At 51.0% G+C, this 18,258-nt stretch overlaps 2 protein-coding genes across 2 annotated transcripts in view; one reads left to right on the forward strand and one right to left on the reverse strand.

Annotated features, from left to right (window-relative positions):
- LOC109886039 (relaxin receptor 2-like) overlaps window positions 1–5,131 on the reverse strand; it is a 69,424-nt gene extending 64,293 nt beyond the window's left edge. The window contains exon 1 of the mRNA XM_031808605.1: window positions 5,063–5,131. The gene's annotated coding sequence lies outside the window, so the exon portion shown is untranslated. The remainder of the gene's footprint in view (window positions 1–5,062) is intronic.
- The window catches only part of LOC109886096 (reticulon-4 receptor-like 1), a 642,701-nt gene that overhangs the window by 541,382 nt on the left and 83,061 nt on the right, over window positions 1–18,258 (forward strand). The gene's annotated exons all lie outside the window — the stretch shown is intronic.

Here is an 18,258-nt window from a genome sequence, read left to right on the forward strand (position 1 = left end):
GAGGTGGAAACTGAGCTGCACTTCCTAACCTCCTGCCCAATGTATGACCATATTAGAGACACATATTTCCCTCAGATTACAAAGATCCACAAAGAATTTGAAAATAAATCACATTTTGATAAACTCCTATATCTATTGGGTGAAATACCACAGTGTGCCATCACAGCAGCAAGATGTGACCTGTTGCCAAAAGAAAAGGGCAACCAGTAGTTTATATGTCGAAGGGCTAGGGTCAGTTTGTTATATCTGGAGTACTTCTCCTGTCCTATCCGGTGTCCTGTGTGAATTTAAGTATGCTCTCTCTAATTCACTCTTTCTCTCTTTCTTTCTCTCTCTCGGAGGACCTGAGCCCTAGGACCATGCCTCAGGACTACCGGGCATGATGACTCCTTGCTGTCCCCAGTCCACCTGGCCGTGCTGCTCCAGTATCAACTGTTCTGCCTGTGATTATTATTATTTGACCATGCTGGTCATTTATGAACATTTGAACATATTGGCCATGTTCTGTTATAATCTCCACCTGGCACAGCCAGAAGAGGCCACCCCACATAGCCTGGTTCCTCTCTAGGTTTCTTCCTAGGTTTTGGCCTTTATAGGGAGTTTTTTCTAGCCACTGTGCTTCTACACCTGCATTGCTTGCTGTTTGGGGTTTTAGGCTGGGTTTCTGTATAGCACTTTGAGATATCAGCTGATGTACGAAGGGCTATATAAATAAATTGGATTTGATTTGATTGGATATTTGAAGAACAAACACCATTGTAAATACAATCCATATTTGGGATGAATTGTAACCCACACCTTTGGGATGAATTGGAACGCCCAACATCACTGCTCTTGTGGCTGAACCAAGTTCCCGCAGCAAGGGGGGGGATCAACACCATATTAATGCCCAGGATTTTGGAATGAGATGTTCGACGAGCAGGTGTCCACATACTTTTGCTCATGCAGTATATTTAGCAGATGTTATTGTGGGTGTAGAGAAATGCTTTGTGTTCCTAGCTCCAACAGTGCAATAATATCAAACAATACTCAACAATACACAGAAATCTAAAATGTATAGAATTAAGAATTACAGGATGAGCAATGTCAGAATCCTGAGTATAAAATATACATATAATATATATATATACATATTACTATTCTTTAAAAAAAGAGTTATACTATATATATATATATATATATATATATACATACATACATAAAGGACCAGTCAAGAGTGGACATTCCAGTTTCTTTATTTTTACTATTTTCTACATTGTAGAATAGTAGTGAAGACATCAAAACTATGAAATAACACATATGGAATCATGTAGTAAGCAAACAAGTGTTAAACAAATCAAAATATATTTTATATTTGAGATTCTTCAAAGTAGCCACCCTTTGCCTTGATGATATCTTTGCACACTCTTGGCATTCTCTCAACCAGTTGTTAGGGAATAATCAGAATTAGTTGGTAACATAGGTAAGATGTTTTATATTCATCATATGTTTGTAAGTTACTTCTCATCAGAATGTGTTTGTATACTACTGTGGCGAGGTTGCAGTTATCTGGTCTCTGTCAAGACTAAGTTGCTTGGGCCGGAGAGAGGGGAGAGGTCAAGCGTGTATCTCTTGGCTCCACAATGTCTGTGTGCCAGTCAATGTGTCTCTGTGATCTTGTCAAGGAGGTGGATTTGATATATGCCTGTTGATATAAGGATTTGTTTAGGTTCTGAGTTTGAGAAAAGAACATAGTTTAGGAGACAAAGCTGAATGATAAATTATGCCTAATGCTGTCTGGCTATGTGTGTCTTTGCTATAAAGGATCTCAGTTGCAATGTGTAAGGGACTCTTAGAGAATTCATTGATAGACACAGAATCGATCTGAGTGTCACCGGGTTGTGATGGAGCTCAAATAATTAAAGATGGACTTTGTGATAACTAACTAACTCTGACTTGTGTGTGGTTTGCTCTCATGATTTGGTAAATACAGGACATTTCCACGACACAGTTTCACTTGGAATTTTTCCAATAGTCTTGAAGGAGTTAAACAGTATGTAAACATTATTAAAGTGACCAGTGTTCCATGTCTATGTACAGGCAGTAGCCTCTAAGGTGCATGGTGCTAGCCATCTAGTAACAGTGACTAAAGATCAGGGTGGAGGCTGGTTTAACAGTCTGAGCCTTGAGAAAGAAGCTGTTTCTGCTTTGAAGCATCTGTACTTTCAGAGTGGCAATATGGAATATAATACAGTAGAGTACAGTTTATACATATGAGATGAGTAAAGCAGTATGTAAACATTATTAAGGTGACTAGTTAGTAAATACAGTAGAATAGAATACAGTAAATACATATGAGATGAGTAAAGCAGTATGTAAACATTATTAAAGTGACTAGTGTTCCGTTATTAAAGTGGCTGATTTCATGTCTATGTATATACAGCAGCAGCCTCTAAGGTGCAGGGTTACGTAACCGGGTGGAAGCCGCCTAGTGATGGCTGTTTAACAGTCTGATGGCCTTGAGATAGAAGCTGCTTTTCAGTCTCTCGGTCCCAGCTTTGATGCACCTGTACTGACCTCGCCTTCTGGGTGATAGCGGAAGGAATAGGCTGTGGCTCGCGAGGCTGAGGTCCTTGATGATCTTCTTGGCTTTCCTGTGACACCGAGTGCTGTAGATGTCCTGGAGGGTAGGCAGTGTGCCCTCTGGTGAGCCCTGCAGTTGTGGATGGTGCAGTTGCCGTACCAGGCGGCGATACAGCCCAACACAATGCTCTCACTGGTGGATCTGTAAGTTTGTGAGGGTCTTATGGGCAAAGAGACATTTCTTCAGCCTCCTGAGGTTGTAGAAGCGCTATTATACTTCTCCAATGTTTGTTTGGGTGAACCATTTCCGATTTCAAGCTTTTCACAATCTCCACTGCGTCCTGTCCACGTGGAGGGGGGTGCTCCCTCTGCTGTCTCCTGAAGTCCACGATTTTCCTGGCACCACTCCGCCAGGGCCCTCCTTCCTGTAGGCCATCACCTACAACTGCTGTGTCGTCTACAAACTTGATGATTGAGTTGGAGACGTGCGTGGCAACGCAGTCATGGGTGAACAGGGAGTACAGGAGGGGGCTGAGTACGCACCCTTGTGGGGCCCCTGTGTTGAGGATCAGCGATGTGGAGGTGTTGTTTCCTAACTTCACCACCTGGGGGGGGGGCAGCCCGTCAGGAAGTCCAGGACTCAGTTGCACAGGACGGGGTTCAGACCGAGGGCCCAGAGCTTAATGATGACCATGGTGAGCACTATGAAATTCAGAGCTGAGCTCTAGTCAATGAACAGCATTCTTACATTGGTATTCCTCTTGTCCAGAAGGGCAGTGTGCAGTGCGATGGCAAATACGTCATCCGTGGATATCTTTGAGGCAGTATACAAATTGGAGTGGGTCTAGGGTGTTGGGTAAGGGGGGGGTGATATGATTCTTGACTCGTCTCTCAAAGCTCTTCATGGTGACAGAGTGCTACGGGGCGATAGTCATTTCATTCAGTTACCTTTAGCTTTCTTGGGTACAGGAACAATGGTGGGCATCTTAAAGCATGTGGGGACATCAGACTGGGATAGGGAGAGATTGAATATGTCCGTAAACACTCCAGCCAGCTGGTCTGTACATGCTCTGAGGACGCGGCTAGGGATGCCGTCTGGCCCGTCAGCAATGCGATGTCTTGCTCACGTTAGTGGTAGTCCACAGGAGCGGTAGTAGTCCACAGGAGCGGTAGTAGTCCACGGGAGCAGTAGTAGCCCACGGGAGCAGTGGTAGCCCACGGGAGCAGTAGTAGCCCACGGGAGCAGTAGTAGCCCACGGGAGCAGTAGTAGCCCACGGGAGCAGTAGTAGCCCACGGGAGCAGTGGTAGCCCACGGGAGCAGTGGTAGCCCACGGGAGCAGTGGTAGCCCACGGGAGCAGTAGTAGCCCACGGGAGCAGTAGTAGCCCACGGGAGCAGTAGTAGCCCACGGGAGCAGTAGTAGCCCACGGGAGCAGTAGTAGTCCACGGGAGCAGTGGTAGCCCGCATCAGCGGTACTGTGTTGCCCTCAAAGCAGGCAAAGAAGTTGTTTAGCTTGTCCAGGAGCAAAACGTCGGACATTGCAAGTTTTCCATTTATAATCCGAGAGAGAGTCCCTGCCATATACACGTCTCGTGTCTGAGCCATTGAATTGCTTCTCCACTTTGTGTTTTGTATTGATGTTTTGCCTGTTTGATACAGAGGGCATAGCTGGACTGTTTGTGCTTGACCATATTCTTGGCCTGTAGTTAAATTGTGCTTTCAGATTTGCACAAAGTGTATGTTTCATGATTAACTACTGTTAACTCCACCTTTCTTTTTCCTGGAGAGTTCTTAATTTCTGTTGATGTGAAAGACTGAGAACCCAGCTGGCTGTATGGACGGGGACAGTATATCTGGAGAGAGCAAAGATTCTGTGAAACAGAGTATGTTACAGTCCCTGAAGTCTCTCTGGAAGGAGATGTCGCCCTGAGCTTGTCTACTTTATTCTCCAGGGACTGAACATTAGCAAGTAATATACTCAGAAGTGGTGGGTGGACTACGAGTCCACTCCAAACACCTATTCTCTGCCGGTCATGGAGCAGTGGAATTGCCTTGGGGGGTACGAACAAAGGATATAATTCAGAAAAGTCGTTTTTCTGGTGGAAACACTGGTGAGATAGATAGGATAGATAGATTAGATAGATGTATAGATAGATGTATATATAGATAGATGTATAGATGTATAGATAGATAGATGTATAGATAGATAGATGTATATATAGATAGATGTATAGATAGATGTATAGATGGAATCCGCTCTGATATCCAAACGTGCTTTCCAGCTGTATGTAATAATGCAGCTGAGCTAATAAGGTGAGAAATAACACACACAATAAAAAATACTGGATGTTGTTTAGGAGTCAGAAACTGAAAGGCCATGTCTATCGGTGCCAACTTGATGTATAGATACAGTGGGGCAAAACAAGTACTTTTTTCCCCCACTGTCTATAGATAGATAGATGTATACTCAAATGGGAAGATAAATAGAAATATACTCACACCCAGCTGAGATTAGGTGTGTGGTGACAGAGGCTGGGTTGGGGGAGCTGCACAAGAGACGTATTCACCATGGAACTGGGGAGAGAGAGAACACACTGTTGTCTAGAGAATACACACACAGACACACACGGATGGGCGGACACACACACACAGATGGAAGGACACACATGCACACACACAGACTCACACAAACACACAACTCTGGGACCTCCTTCAGGTAGACACACAGCTGGGAGCCATATTTGGAGAGAAAAGATTAACACAAAAACACACTCAAAAAAATGGTTCCAAAGGGGTTCTTCGGCTGTCCCCATTGGAGAATCCTTTTTGGTTCTAGGGAGAATCTTTTTTGGTTCCAGGGAGAATCCTTTTTGGTTCCAGGGAGAATCCTTTTTGGTTCCAGGGAGAATCCTTTTTGGTTCCAGGGAGAATCCTTTTTGGTTCCAGGGAGAACTCATTTCAGGTTCCATGTGGAACCCTCTGTGGAAAGGGTCCTACATGGAAACCCAAAAGGCAGTGGTGTAAACTAGTATCTTCACGGTATCTGTATTTTACTATTTATATTTTTGATAACTTTTACTTTACTACATTCCTAAATGAAATGTACTTTTTACTCTCTGTGTTTTACTCTCTGTGTTTTACTCTCTGTGTTTTACTCTGTGTTTTACTCTCTGTGTTTTACTCTCTGTGTGTTTTACTCTCTGTGTGTTTTACTCTCTGTGTTTTACTCTCTGTGTGTTTTACTCTCTGTGTTTTACTCTCTGTGTTTTACTCTCTGTGTTTTACTCTCTGTGTTTTACTCTCTGTGTGTTTTACTCTCTGTGTGTTTTACTCTCTGTGTGTTTTACTCTCTGTGTTTTACTCTCTGTGTTTTACTCTCTGTGTGTTTTACTCTCTGTGTTTTACTCTCTGTGTTTTACTCTCTGTGTTTTACTCTGTGTGTTTTACTCTGTGTGTTTTACTCTGTGTGTTTTACTCTGTGTTTTACTCTCTGTGTTTTACTCTGTGTGTTTTACTCTCTGTGTTTTACTCTGTGTGTTTTACTCTCTGTGTTTTACTCTCTGTGTTTTACTCTCTGTGTTTTCCCTGACAGCCAAAAGTACTTTTACATTTTAAATGCTTAGCAGAACAGGAATATGATGCAATTCTCACACTTATTAAGAGAACATCCCTGGTCCTCCCTACTGCCTCTGATCTGGCGGACTCACTAAACACACATGTTTTGTTTGTAAATGGTGTCTGAGTGTTGGAGTGGCTGGCTATTCGTTAATACATAAAAAAACAAGCATATCATGCCATCTGGTTTGTTAATATAAGGAACATGAAATGACTTAATATTTAAATTTTGATCCTCATGTCACGGTTGTTGAAAGAAGAGGACCAAGAAATGACGCCGAACAAAACAATAAACACTACAAACCAAACCGTGACGCTAAAGGCTATGTCCCCTAAACAAAGTCAACTTCCCACCAATACAGGTGGGAAAAAGGGCTGCCTAAGTATGGTTCTCAATCAGAGACATCGATAGACAGCTATCCCTGATTGAGAACCATACCCGGCCAAAACATAGAAATACAAAATCATAGATAACAAAACATAGAATGCCCACCCCAAATCACACCCTGACCAAACCAAAGAGAGACATTAAATGGCTCTCTAAGGTCAGGGCGTGACAACTCAAGTATTTTTTAGAAATTATGTTTACTTGTGATACTTAAGAATATTTAAAACCAAATAAGTTTTAGACTTTTACTCAAGTAGTATTTTACTGAGTAACACGATTAAATGTCTTACTAACCTCGGCCAGGGCGAGCTAAGGTATCTTTACTTTTAATCAAGCATGATAATTGGGTACAATTTCCACCATTGGAAAAAAAGCGGGTTCTACAAAGGGTTCTCCTATGGGGACAGTTGAAAAACCCTTTGAGGTTCTGGATAGCACTTTTTTCTAAGAGTGTACTTACTGAGTGCTGCGTTGGCAAGACTATAGGGATTGTAATGTAATGATGCAGTGCAACTTGTCAAACTTCTGTTAATTGGTGTACAGTAACAGATGGTCAACAAGCTCTCACAGTCTCATGTCAGAATGACACATTCCTCCAATGTTTCTCAGGTGTCAAAGTTGATCCAAACTACACATTTTGAAGTGTTTAAGGTTAAGTTTAGGTATTAACTCTGAATGGTTGATTCTCAGCAGATAGTCAGTTGATATTCAGTTGATTCTCAGCAGATAGTCAGTTGATTGTCAGTTGATCCTCAGTTGATAGTCAGTTGACAGTCAGTTGATAGTCAGTTGATTATCAGCAGATAGTCAGTTGATAGTCAGTTGATCCTCAGCAGATAGTCAGTTGATTGTCAGTTGATCCTCAGCAGATAGTCAGTTGATAGTCAGTTGATCCTCCTCACTAGATAGTCAGTTGATAGTCAGTTGATCCTCCTCACTAGATAGTCAGCTGATAGTCAGTTGATCCTCCTCACTAGATAGTCAGTTGATAGTCAGTTGATTATCAGCAGATAGTCAGTTGATAGTTAGTTGATCCTCCTCACTAGATAGTAAGTTGATAGTCAGTTGATAGTCAGTTGATAGTCAGTTGATCCTCCTCACTAGATAGTCAGTTGATAGTCAGTTGATAGTCAGTTGATAGTCAGTTGATCCTCAGCAGATAGTCAGCTGATAGTCAGTTGATCCTCAGCAGATAGTCAGCTGATAGTCAGTTGATCCTCAGCAGAGAGTCAGTTGATAGTCAGTTGATTCTCAGCAGATAGTCAGCTGATAGTTAGTTGATCCTCAGCAGATAGTCAGTTGATCCTCAGCAGATAGTCAGCTGATAGTCAGTTGATCCTCAGCAGATAGTCAGTTGATCCTCAGCAGATAGTCAGTTGATAATCAGTTGGTTCTCAGCAGATAGTCAGCTGATAGTTAGTTGATCCTCAGCAGAAAGTCAGTTGATAGTCAGTTGATCCCCAGCAGATAGTCAGTTGATAGTCAGTTGATCCTGAGCAGATAGTAAGCTGATAGTCAGTTGATCCCCAGCAGATAGTCAGTTGATAGTCAGTTGATCCCCAGCAGATAGTCAGTTGATAGTCAGTTGATCCTCAGAAGATAGTCAGCTGATAGTCAGTTGATCCTCAGCAGATAGTCAGTTGATAGTCAGTTGATCCTCAGCAGATAGTCAGTTGATAGTCAGTTGATCCTGCGCAGTCTCTCTCCCCACCTCTCTGTCTCTCTCCCCACCTCTAAGTCTCTCTCCCCGCCTCTCAGTCTCTCTCCCCACCTCTCAGTCTCTCTCCCCACCTCTCAGTCTCTCTCCCCACCTCTCAGTCTCTCTCCCCACCTCTCAGTCTCTCTCCCCACCTCTCAGTCTCTCTCCCCACCTCTCAGTCTCTCTCCCCACCTCTCAGTCTCTCTCCACACCTCTCAGTCTCTCTCCACACCTCTCAGTCTCTCTCCACACCTCTCAGTCTCTCTCCCCACCTCTGTCTCTCTCCCCACATCTGTCTCTCTCTCCACCTCTGTCTCGCTCCCCACCTCTATGTCTCTCTCCTACCTTAGTATCTCTCCCCACCTCTCAGTCTCTCTCCTACCTTAGTATCTCTCCCCACCTCTCAGTCTCTCTCCGCACCTCTCAGTCTCTCTCCCCACCTCTCTGTCTCTCTCCCCACCTCTCTGTCTCTCTCCCCACCTCTCTGTCTCTCTCCTACCTTAGTATCTCTCCCCACCTCTCTGTCTCTCTCCACACCTCTCTGTCTCTCTGCCCACCTCTCTGACTCTCTCCCCACCTCTGTCTCTCTCCTACCTTAGTATCTCTCCCCACCTCTCTGTCTCTCTCCACACCTCTCTGTCTATCTCCCCACCTCTCTGTCTCTCTCCCCACCTCTCAGTCTCTCTCCCCACCTCTCAGTCTCTCTCCCCACCTCTGTCCCTCTCCCCACCTCTGTCTCTCTCCCCACCTCTCAGTCTCTCTCCCCAACTATCTGTCTCTCCATCCTCCCTGTCTCTCCCCCCACCTCTCTGTCTCTCCCCCCACCTCTCTGTCTCTCTCCCCACTTCTCTGTCTCTCTCCCCACTTCTCTGTCTCTCCTCCTACCTTAGTATCTCCCCCCACCTCTCTGTCTCTCCCCTCACCCCACCTCTGTCTCTCTCCCCACCTCTCAGTCTCTCTCCCCACCTCTCAGTTTCTCTCCCCACCTCTCAGTTTCTCTCCCCACCTCTCAGTCTCTCTCCCCACCTCTCAGTCTCTCTCCCCACCTCTGTCTCTCTCCCCACCTCTGTCTCTCTCCCCACCTCTGTCTCTCTCCCCACCTCTGTCTCTCTCCCCACCTCTGTCTCTCTCCCCACCTCTGTCTCTCTCCCCACCTCTCAGTCTCTCTCCCCACCTCTCAGTCTCTCTCCCCACCTCTCAGTCTCTCTCCCCACCTCTCAGTCTCTCTCCCCACCTCTCAGTCTCTCTCCCCACCTCTGTCTCTCTCCCCACCTCTCAGTCTCTCCCCCCACCTCTCAGTCTCTCTCCCCACCTCAGTCTCTCTCCCCACCTCAGTCTCTCTCCCCACCTCAGTCTCTCTCCCCACCTCTCTGTCTCTCTCCTACCTTAGTATCTCTCCCCACCTCTCTGTCTCTCTCCCCATCTCTCTGTCTCTCTCCCCACCTCTCTGTCTCTCTCCCCACCTCTCTGTCTCTATCCCCACCTCTCTGTCTCTCTCCCCACCTCTCTGTCTCTCTCCCCACCTCCCTGTCTCTCTCCCCACCTCCCTGTCTCTCTCCTAACTTAGTGTCTCTCCCTACCTCTCAGTCTCTCTCCCCACCTCTCAGTCTCTCTCCCCACCTCTCAGTCTCTCTCCCCACCTCTCAGTCTCTCCCCACCTCTCAGTCTCTCCCCACCTCTCAGTCTCTCTCCCCACCTATGTCTCTCTCCCCACCTCTCAGTCTCTCTCCCCAACGATCTGTCTCTCCCATCCTCCCTGTCTCTCCCCCACCTCTCTGTCTCTCCCCCCACCTCTCTGTCTCTCCCCCCACCTCTCTGTCTCTCTCCCCACTTCTCTGTCTCTCCTCCTACCTTAGTATCTCCCCCCACCTCTCTGTCTCTCCTCCTACCTTAATATCTCCCCCCACCTCTCTGTCTCTCTCCACACCTCTCTGTCTCTCTCCTACCTTAGTATCTCTCCCCACCTCTCTGTCTCTCTCCACACCTCTCTGTCTCTCTCCCCACCTCTCTGTCTCTCTCCCCACCTCTGTCTCTCTCCTACCTTAGTATCTCTCCCCACCTCTCTGTCTCTCTCCCCACCTCTCTGTCTCTCTCCCCACCTCTCTGTCTCTCTCCCCACCTCTCAGTCTCTCTCCCCACCTCTCAGTCTCTCTCCCCACCTCTGTCTCTCTCCCCACCTCTCAGTCTCTCTCCCCAACTATCTGTCTCTCCCATCCTCCCTGTCTCTCCCCCCACCTCTCTGTCTCTCCCCCCACACCTCTGTCTCTCTCCACACGTCTCAGTCTCTCTCCCCATGTCTCAGTCTCTCTCCACACCTCTCAGTCTCTCTCCACACCGCTCAGTCTCTCTCCCCACCTCTGTCTCTCTCTCCACCTCTGTCTCGCTCCCCACCTCTATGTATCTCTCCCCACCTCTCAGTCTCTCTCCCCACCTCTCAGTCTCTCTCCCCACCTCTCTGTCTCTCTCCCCACCTCTCTGTCTCTCTCCCCACCTCTCTGTCTCTCTCCCCACCTCTCTGTCTCTCTCCTACCTTAGTATCTCTCCCCACCTCTCAGTCTCTCTCCCCACCTCTCAGTCTCTCTCCACATCTCTCAGTCTCTCTCCACACCTCTGTCTCTCTCCACACGTCTCAGTCTCTCTCCCCACGTCTCAGTCTCTCTCCCCACCTCTCAGTCTCTCTCCCCACCTCTCAGTCTCTCTCCCCACCTCTCAGCCTCTCTCCCCACCTCTCAGCCTCTCTCCCCACCTCTCAGTTTCTCTCCCCACCTCTCAGTCTCTCTCCACATCTCTCTGTCTCTCTCCACACCTCTGTCTCTCTCCACACGTCTCAGTCTCTCTCCCCACGTCTCAGTCTCTCTCCACACCTCTCAGTCTCTCTCCACACCGCTCAGTCTCTCTCCCCACCTCTGTCTCTCTCTCCACCTCTGTCTCGCTCCCCACCTCTCAGTCTCTCTCCCCACCTCTCAGTCTCTCTCCCCACCTCTCAGTCTCTCTCCCCACCTCTCAGTCTCTCTCCCCACCTCTCTGTCTCTCTCCCCACCTCTCTGTCTCTCTCCTACCTTAGTATCTCTCCCCACCTCTCTGTCTCTCTCCACACCTCTCTGTCTCTCTCCCCACCTCTCTGTCTCTCTCCCCACCTCTCTGTCTCTCTCCCCACCTCCCTGTCTCTCTCCTACCTTAGTGTCTCTCCCTACCTCTCAGTCTCTCTCCCCACCTCTCAGTCTCTATCCCCACCTCTCAGTCTCTATCCCCACCTCTCAGTCTCTCTCCCCACCTCTCAGTCTCTCTCCCCACCTCTCAGTCTCTCCCCACCTCTCAGTCTCTCCCCACCTCTCTGTCTCTCTCCCACCTCTCTGTCTCTCTCCCCACCTCTCAGTCTCTCTCCCCACCTCTCAGTCTCTCTCCCCACCTCTCAGTCTCTCTCCCCACCTCTGTCTCTCTCCCCACCTCTGTCTCTCTCCCCACCTCTCAGTCTCTCTCCCCAACTATCTGTCTCTCCCATCCTCCCTGTCTCTCCCCCCACCTCTCTGTCTCTCCCCCCACACCTCTGTCTCTCTCCACACGTCTCAGTCTCTCTCCCCATGTCTCAGTCTCTCTCCACACCTCTCAGTCTCTCTCCACACCGCTCAGTCTCTCTCCCCACCTCTGTCTCTCTCTCCACCTCTGTCTCGCTCCCCACCTCTATGTATCTCTCCCCACCTCTCAGTCTCTCTCCCCACCTCTCAGTCTCTCTCCCCACCTCTCTGTCTCTCTCCCCACCTCTCTGTCTCTCTCCCCACCTCTCTGTCTCTCTCCCCACCTCTCTGTCTCTCTCCCCACCTCTCTGTCTCTCTCCCCACCTCTCTGTCTCTCTCCCCACCTCTCTGTCTCTCTCCTACCTTAGTATCTCTCCCCACCTCTCAGTCTCTCTCCCCACCTCTCAGTCTCTCTCCACATCTCTCAGTCTCTCTCCACACCTCTGTCTCTCTCCACACGTCTCAGTCTCTCTCCCCACGTCTCAGTCTCTCTCCCCACCTCTCAGTCTCTCTCCCCACCTCTCAGTCTCTCTCCCCACCTCTCAGCCTCTCTCCCCACCTCTCAGCCTCTCTCCCCACCTCTCAGTTTCTCTCCCCACCTCTCAGTCTCTCTCCACATCTCTCTGTCTCTCTCCACACCTCTGTCTCTCTCCACACGTCTCAGTCTCTCTCCCCACGTCTCAGTCTCTCTCCACACCTCTCAGTCTCTCTCCACACCGCTCAGTCTCTCTCCCCACCTCTGTCTCTCTCTCCACCTCTGTCTCGCTCCCCACCTCTCTGTCTCTCTCCCCACCTCTCAGTCTCTCTCCCCACCTCTCAGTCTCTCTCCCCACCTCTCAGTCTCTCTCCCCACCTCTCTGTCTCTCTCCCCACCTCTCTGTCTCTCTCCTACCTTAGTATCTCTCCCCACCTCTCTGTCTCTCTCCACACCTCTCTGTCTCTCTCCCCACCTCTCTGTCTCTCTCCCCACCTCTCTGTCTCTCTCCCCACCTCCCTGTCTCTCTCCTACCTTAGTGTCTCTCCCTACCTCTCAGTCTCTCTCCCCACCTCTCAGTCTCTATCCCCACCTCTCAGTCTCTATCCCCACCTCTCAGTCTCTCTCCCCACCTCTCAGTCTCTCTCCCCACCTCTCAGTCTCTCCCCACCTCTCAGTCTCTCCCCACCTCTCTGTCTCTCTCCCCACCTCTCTGTCTCTCTCCCCACCTCTCAGTCTCTCTCCCACCTCTCAGTCTCTCTCCCCACCTCTCAGTCTCTCTCCCCACCTCTGTCTCTCTCCCCACCTCTGTCTCTCTCCCCCCTCTCAGTCTCTCTCCCCAACTATCTGTCTCTCCCATCCTCCCTGTCTCTCCCCCCACCTCTCTGTCTCTCCCCCCACCTCTCTGTCTCTCTCCCCACTTCTCAAGTCTCTCCTCCTACCTTAGTATCTCCCCCCACCTCTCTGTCTCTCCTCCTACCTTAGTATCTCCCCCCACCTCTCTGTCTCTCCCCTCACCCCTCTGTCTCTCTCCCCACCTCTCAGTCTCTCTCCCCACCTCTCAGTCTCTCTCCCCACCTCTCAGTCTCTCTCCCCACCTCTCAGTCTCTCTCCCCACCTCTCAGTCTCTCTTCCCACCTCTCAGTCTCTCTCCCCACCTCTCAGTCTCTCTCCCCACCTCTCAGTCTCTCTCCACACCTCTCAGTCTCTCTCCACACCTCTCAGTCTCTCTCCCCACCTCTGTCTCTCTCCCCACCTCTGTCTCTCTCTCCACCTCTGTCTCGCTCCCCACCTCTATGTCTCTCTCCTACCTTAGTATCTCTCCCCACCTCTCAGTCTCTCTCCTACCTTAGTATCTCTCCCCACCTCTCAGTCTCTCTCCGCACCTCTCAGTCTCTCTCCCCACCTCTCTGTCTCTCTCCCCACCTCTCTGTCTCTCTCCCCACCTCTCTGTCTCTCTCCTACCTTAGTATCTCTCCCCACCTCTCTGTCTCTCTCCACACCTCTCTGTCTCTCTCCCCACCTCTCTGTCTCTCTCCCCACCTCTCTGTCTCTCTCCCCACCTCTGTCTCTCTCCTACCTTAGTATCTCTCCCCACCTCTCTGTCTCTCTCCACACCTCTCTGTCTCTCTCCCCACCTCTCTGTCTCTATCCCCACCTCTCAGTCTCTCTCCCCACCTCTCAGTCTCTCCCCACCTCTCAGTCTCTCCCCACCTCTCTGTCTCTCTCCCCACCTCTCTGTCTCTCTCCCCACCTCTCAGTCTCTCTCCCCACCTCTCAGTCTCTCTCCCCACCTCTCAGTCTCTCTCCCCACCTCTGTCTCTCTCCCCACCTCTGTCTCTCTCCCCACCTCTCAGTCTCTCTCCCCAACTATCTGTCTCTCCCATCCTCCCTGTCTCTCCCCCCACCTCTCTGTCTCTCCCCCACCTCTCTGTCTCTCTCCCCACTTCTCAAGTCTCTCCTCCTACCTTAGTATCTCCCCCCACCTCTCTGTCTCTCCTCCTACCTTAGTATTTCCCCCCACCTCTCTGTCTCTCCCCTCACCCCTCTGTCTCTCTCCCCACCTCTCAGTCTCTCTCCCCACCTCTCAGTCTCTCTCCCCACCTCTCAGTCTCTCTCCCCACCTCTCAGTCTCTCTTCCCACCTCTCAGTCTCTCTCCCCACCTCTCAGTCTCTCTCCCCACCTCTCAGTCTCTCTCCACACCTCTCAGTCTCTCTCCACACCTCTCAGTCTCTCTCCCCACCTCTGTCTCTCTCCCACCTCTGTCTCTCTCTCCACCTCTGTCTCGCTCCCCACCTCTATGTCTCTCTCCTACCTTAGTATCTCTCCCCACCTCTCAGTCTCTCTCCTACCTTAGTATCTCTCCCCACCTCTCAGTCCTCTCTCCGCACCTCTCAGTCTCTCTCCCCACCTCTCTGTCTCCTCTCCCCACCACTCTGTCTCTCTCCCCACCTCTCTGTCTCTCTCCTACCTTAGTTCTCTCCCCACCTCTCTGTCTCTCTCCACACCTCTCTGTCTCTCTCCCCACCTCTCTGTCTCTCTCCCCACCTCTCTGTCTCTCTCCCCACCCTCTGTCTCTCTCCTACCTTAGTATCTCTCCCACCTCTCTGTCTCTCTCCACACCTCTCTGTCTCTCTCCCCACCTCTCTGTCTCTCTCCCCCCACCTCTCTGTCTCTCTCCCCACCTCTCTGTTTCTCTCCCCACCTCTCTGTCTCTCTCCCCCACCTCAGTCTCTCTCCCCACCTCTCTGTCTCTCTCCTACCTTAGTATCTCTCCCCACCTCTCTGTCTCTCTCCCCATCTCTCTGCTCTCTCCCCACCTCTCTGTCTCTCTCCCCACCTCTCCTGTCTCTCTCCCCACCTCTCTGTCTCTCTCCCCACCTCTCTGTCTCTCTCCCCACCTCCCTGTCCTCTCCTACCTTAGTGTCTCTCCTACCTCTCAGTCTCTCTCCCCACCTCTCAGTCTCTCCCCACCTCTCAGTCTCGTCCCCACCTCTCAGTCTCTCCCCACCTCTCAGTCTCTCCCCACCTCTCAGTCTCTCACCCCACCTCTCTGTCTCTCTCCCACCTCATAGTCTCTCCCCCCACCTCTCTGTCTCTCTCCCCACTTCTCTGTCTCTCCTCCTACCTTAGTATCTCCCCCCACCTCTCTGTCTCTCCCCTCAACCCCACCTCTGTCCTCTCCCCACCTCTCAGTCTCTCTCCCCACCTCTCAGTCTCTCTCCCCACCTCTCAGTCTCTCTCCCCACCTCTCAGTTTCTCTCCCACTCTCAGTCTCTCTCCCCACTCTCAGTCTCTCTCCCCACCTCTCAGTCCTCTCCCCACCTCTCAGTCTCTCTCCCCACCTCTCAGTCTCTCTCCCCACCTCTCAGTCTCTCTCCCCACCTCTGTCTCTCTCCCAACCTCTGTCTCTCTCCCCACCTCTGTCTCTCTCCCCACCTCTGTCTCTCTCCCCACCTCTCAGTCTCTCTCCCCAACTATCTGTCTCTCCCATCCTCCCCTGTCTCTCCCCCCACCTCTCTGTCTCTCCCCCCACCTCTCTGTCTCTCTCCCCACTCTCTGTCTCTCCTCCTACCTTAGTATCTCCCCCCACCTCTCTGTCTCTCCCCCTCACCCCACCTCTGTCTCTCTCCCCACCTCTCAGTCTCTCTCCCCACCTCTCAGTCTCTCTCCCCACCTCTCAGTCTCTCTCCCCCACCTCTCAGTCTCTCTCCCACCTCTGTTCTCTCCCACCTCTGTCTCTCTCCCCACCTCTGTCTCTCTCCCCACCTCTCAGTCTCTCTCCCCAACTATCTGTCTCTCCAATCCTCCCTGTCTCTCCCCCACCTCTCTGTCTCTCCCCCCACCCCCTCTGTCTCTCTCCCCACTTCTCTGTCTCTCCTCCTACCTTAGTATCTCCCCCCACCTCTCTGTCCTCTCCTCCTACCTTAGTATCTCCCCCCACCTCTCTGTCTCTCTCCCACACCTCTCTGTCTCTCTCCTACCTTAGTATCTCTCCCCACCTCTCTGTCTCCTCTCCACACCTCTCTGTCTCTCTCCCCACCTCTCTGTCTCTCTCCCCACCTCTGTCTCTCTCCTACCTTAGTATCTCTCCCCACCTCTCTGTCTCTCTCCACACCTCTCTGTCTCTCTCCCCACCTCTCTGTCTCTCTCCCCACCTCAGTCTCTCTCCCCACCTCAGTGTCTCTCTCCATACCTTAGTATCTCTCCCCACCTCTCTGGTCTCTCTCCCCATCTCTCTGTCTCTCTCCTCCACCTATCTGTCTCTCTCCCCACCTCTCTGTCTCTCTCTCCCCACCTCTCTGTCTCTCTCCCCCACCTCTCTGTCTCTCTCCCCACCTCTCTGTCTCTCTCCCCACCTCCCTGTCTCTCTCCTACCTTAGTGTCTCTCCCTACCTCTCAGTCTCTCTCCCCCACCTCTCAGTCTCCTCCCCACCTCTCAGTCTCTCCCCACCTCTCAGTCTCTCTCCCCACCTCTCAGTCTCTCTCCCCACCTCTCAGTCTCTCTCCCCACCTATGTCTCTCTCCCCACCTCTCAGTCTCTCTCCCCAACTATCTGTCTCTCCCATCCTCCCTGTCTCCCCCCACCTCTCTGTCTCTCCCCCCACCTCTCTGTCTCTCCCCCCACCTCTCTGTCTCTCTCCCTACTTTCTCTGTCTCTCCTCCTACCTTAGTATCTCCCCCCACCTCTCTGTCTCTCCTCCTACCTAGTATCTCCCCCCACCTCTCTGTCTCTCTCCACACCTCTCTGTCTCTCTCCTACCTTAGTATCTCTCCCCACCTCTCTGTCTCTTTCCACACCTCTCTGTCTCTCTCCCCACCTCTCTGTCTCTCTCCCCACTCTGTCTCTCTCCTACCTTAGTATCTCTCCCCACCTCTCTGTCTCTCTCCCCACCTCTCTGTCTCTCTCCCCACCTCTCAGTCTCTCTCCCCACCTCTCAGTCTCTCTCCCCAACTATCTGTCTCTCCCATCCTCCCTGTCGGCTCCCCCCACCTCTCTGTTCTCCCCCCACACCTCTGTCTCTCTCCACATGTCTCAGTCTCTCTCCCCACCTCTCTGTCTCTCTCCCCACCTCCCTGCTCTCTCCTACTAGTGGCTCTCCCTACCTCTCAGTCTCTCTCCCCACCTCTCAGTCTCTCTCCCACCTCTCAGTCTCTCCCCACCTCTCAGTCTCTCCCACCTCTCAGTCTCTCTCCCCACCTCTCAGTCTCTCTCCCACCTCTCAGTCTCTCTCCCCACCTATGTCTCTCTCCCCACCTCTCAGTCTCTCTCCCCAACTATCTGTCTCTCCCATCCTCCCTGTCTCCCCCCCACCTCTCTGTCTCTCCCCCCACCTCTCTGTCTCTCCCCCCACCTCTCTGTCTCTCTCCCCACTTCTCTGTCTCTCTTCCTACCTTAGTATCTCCCCCCACCTCTCTGTCTCTCTCCACACCTCTCTGTCTCTCTCCTACCTTAGTATCTCTCCCCACCTCTCTGTCTCTCTCCACACCTCTCTGTCTCTCTCCCCACTCTCTGTCTCTCTCCCCACCTCTGTCTCTCTCCTACCTTAGTATCTCTCCCCACCTCTCTGTCTCTCTCCCCACCTCTCAGTCTCTCTCCCCACCTCTCAGTCTCTCTCCCCACCTCTCAGTCTCTCTCCACACCGCTCAGTCTCTCTCCCCACCTCTGTCTCTCTCTCCACCTCTCTCTCTCTCTCCACCTCTCTGTATCTCTCCCCACCTCTCAGTCTTCTCCCACCTCTCAGTCTCTCTCCCTCTCAGTCTCTCTCCCCACCTCTCAGTCTCTCTCCCACCTCTCTGTCTCTCTCCCCACCTCTCTGTCTCTCTCCTACCTTAGTATCTCTCCCCACCTCTCAGTCTCTCTCCCCACCTCTCAGTCTCTCTCCACCTTCTAGTCTCTCTCCACACCCTCTGTTCTCTCCCACACGTCTCAGTCTCTCTCCCACCTCTCAGTCTCTCTCCCACCTCTCAGTCTCTTCTCCCCACCTCTCTGTCTCTCTCCC

Source organism: Oncorhynchus kisutch, linkage group LG28, assembly GCF_002021735.2.
Source record: "Oncorhynchus kisutch isolate 150728-3 linkage group LG28, Okis_V2, whole genome shotgun sequence".
Taxonomy (NCBI): domain Eukaryota; kingdom Metazoa; phylum Chordata; class Actinopteri; order Salmoniformes; family Salmonidae; genus Oncorhynchus; species Oncorhynchus kisutch.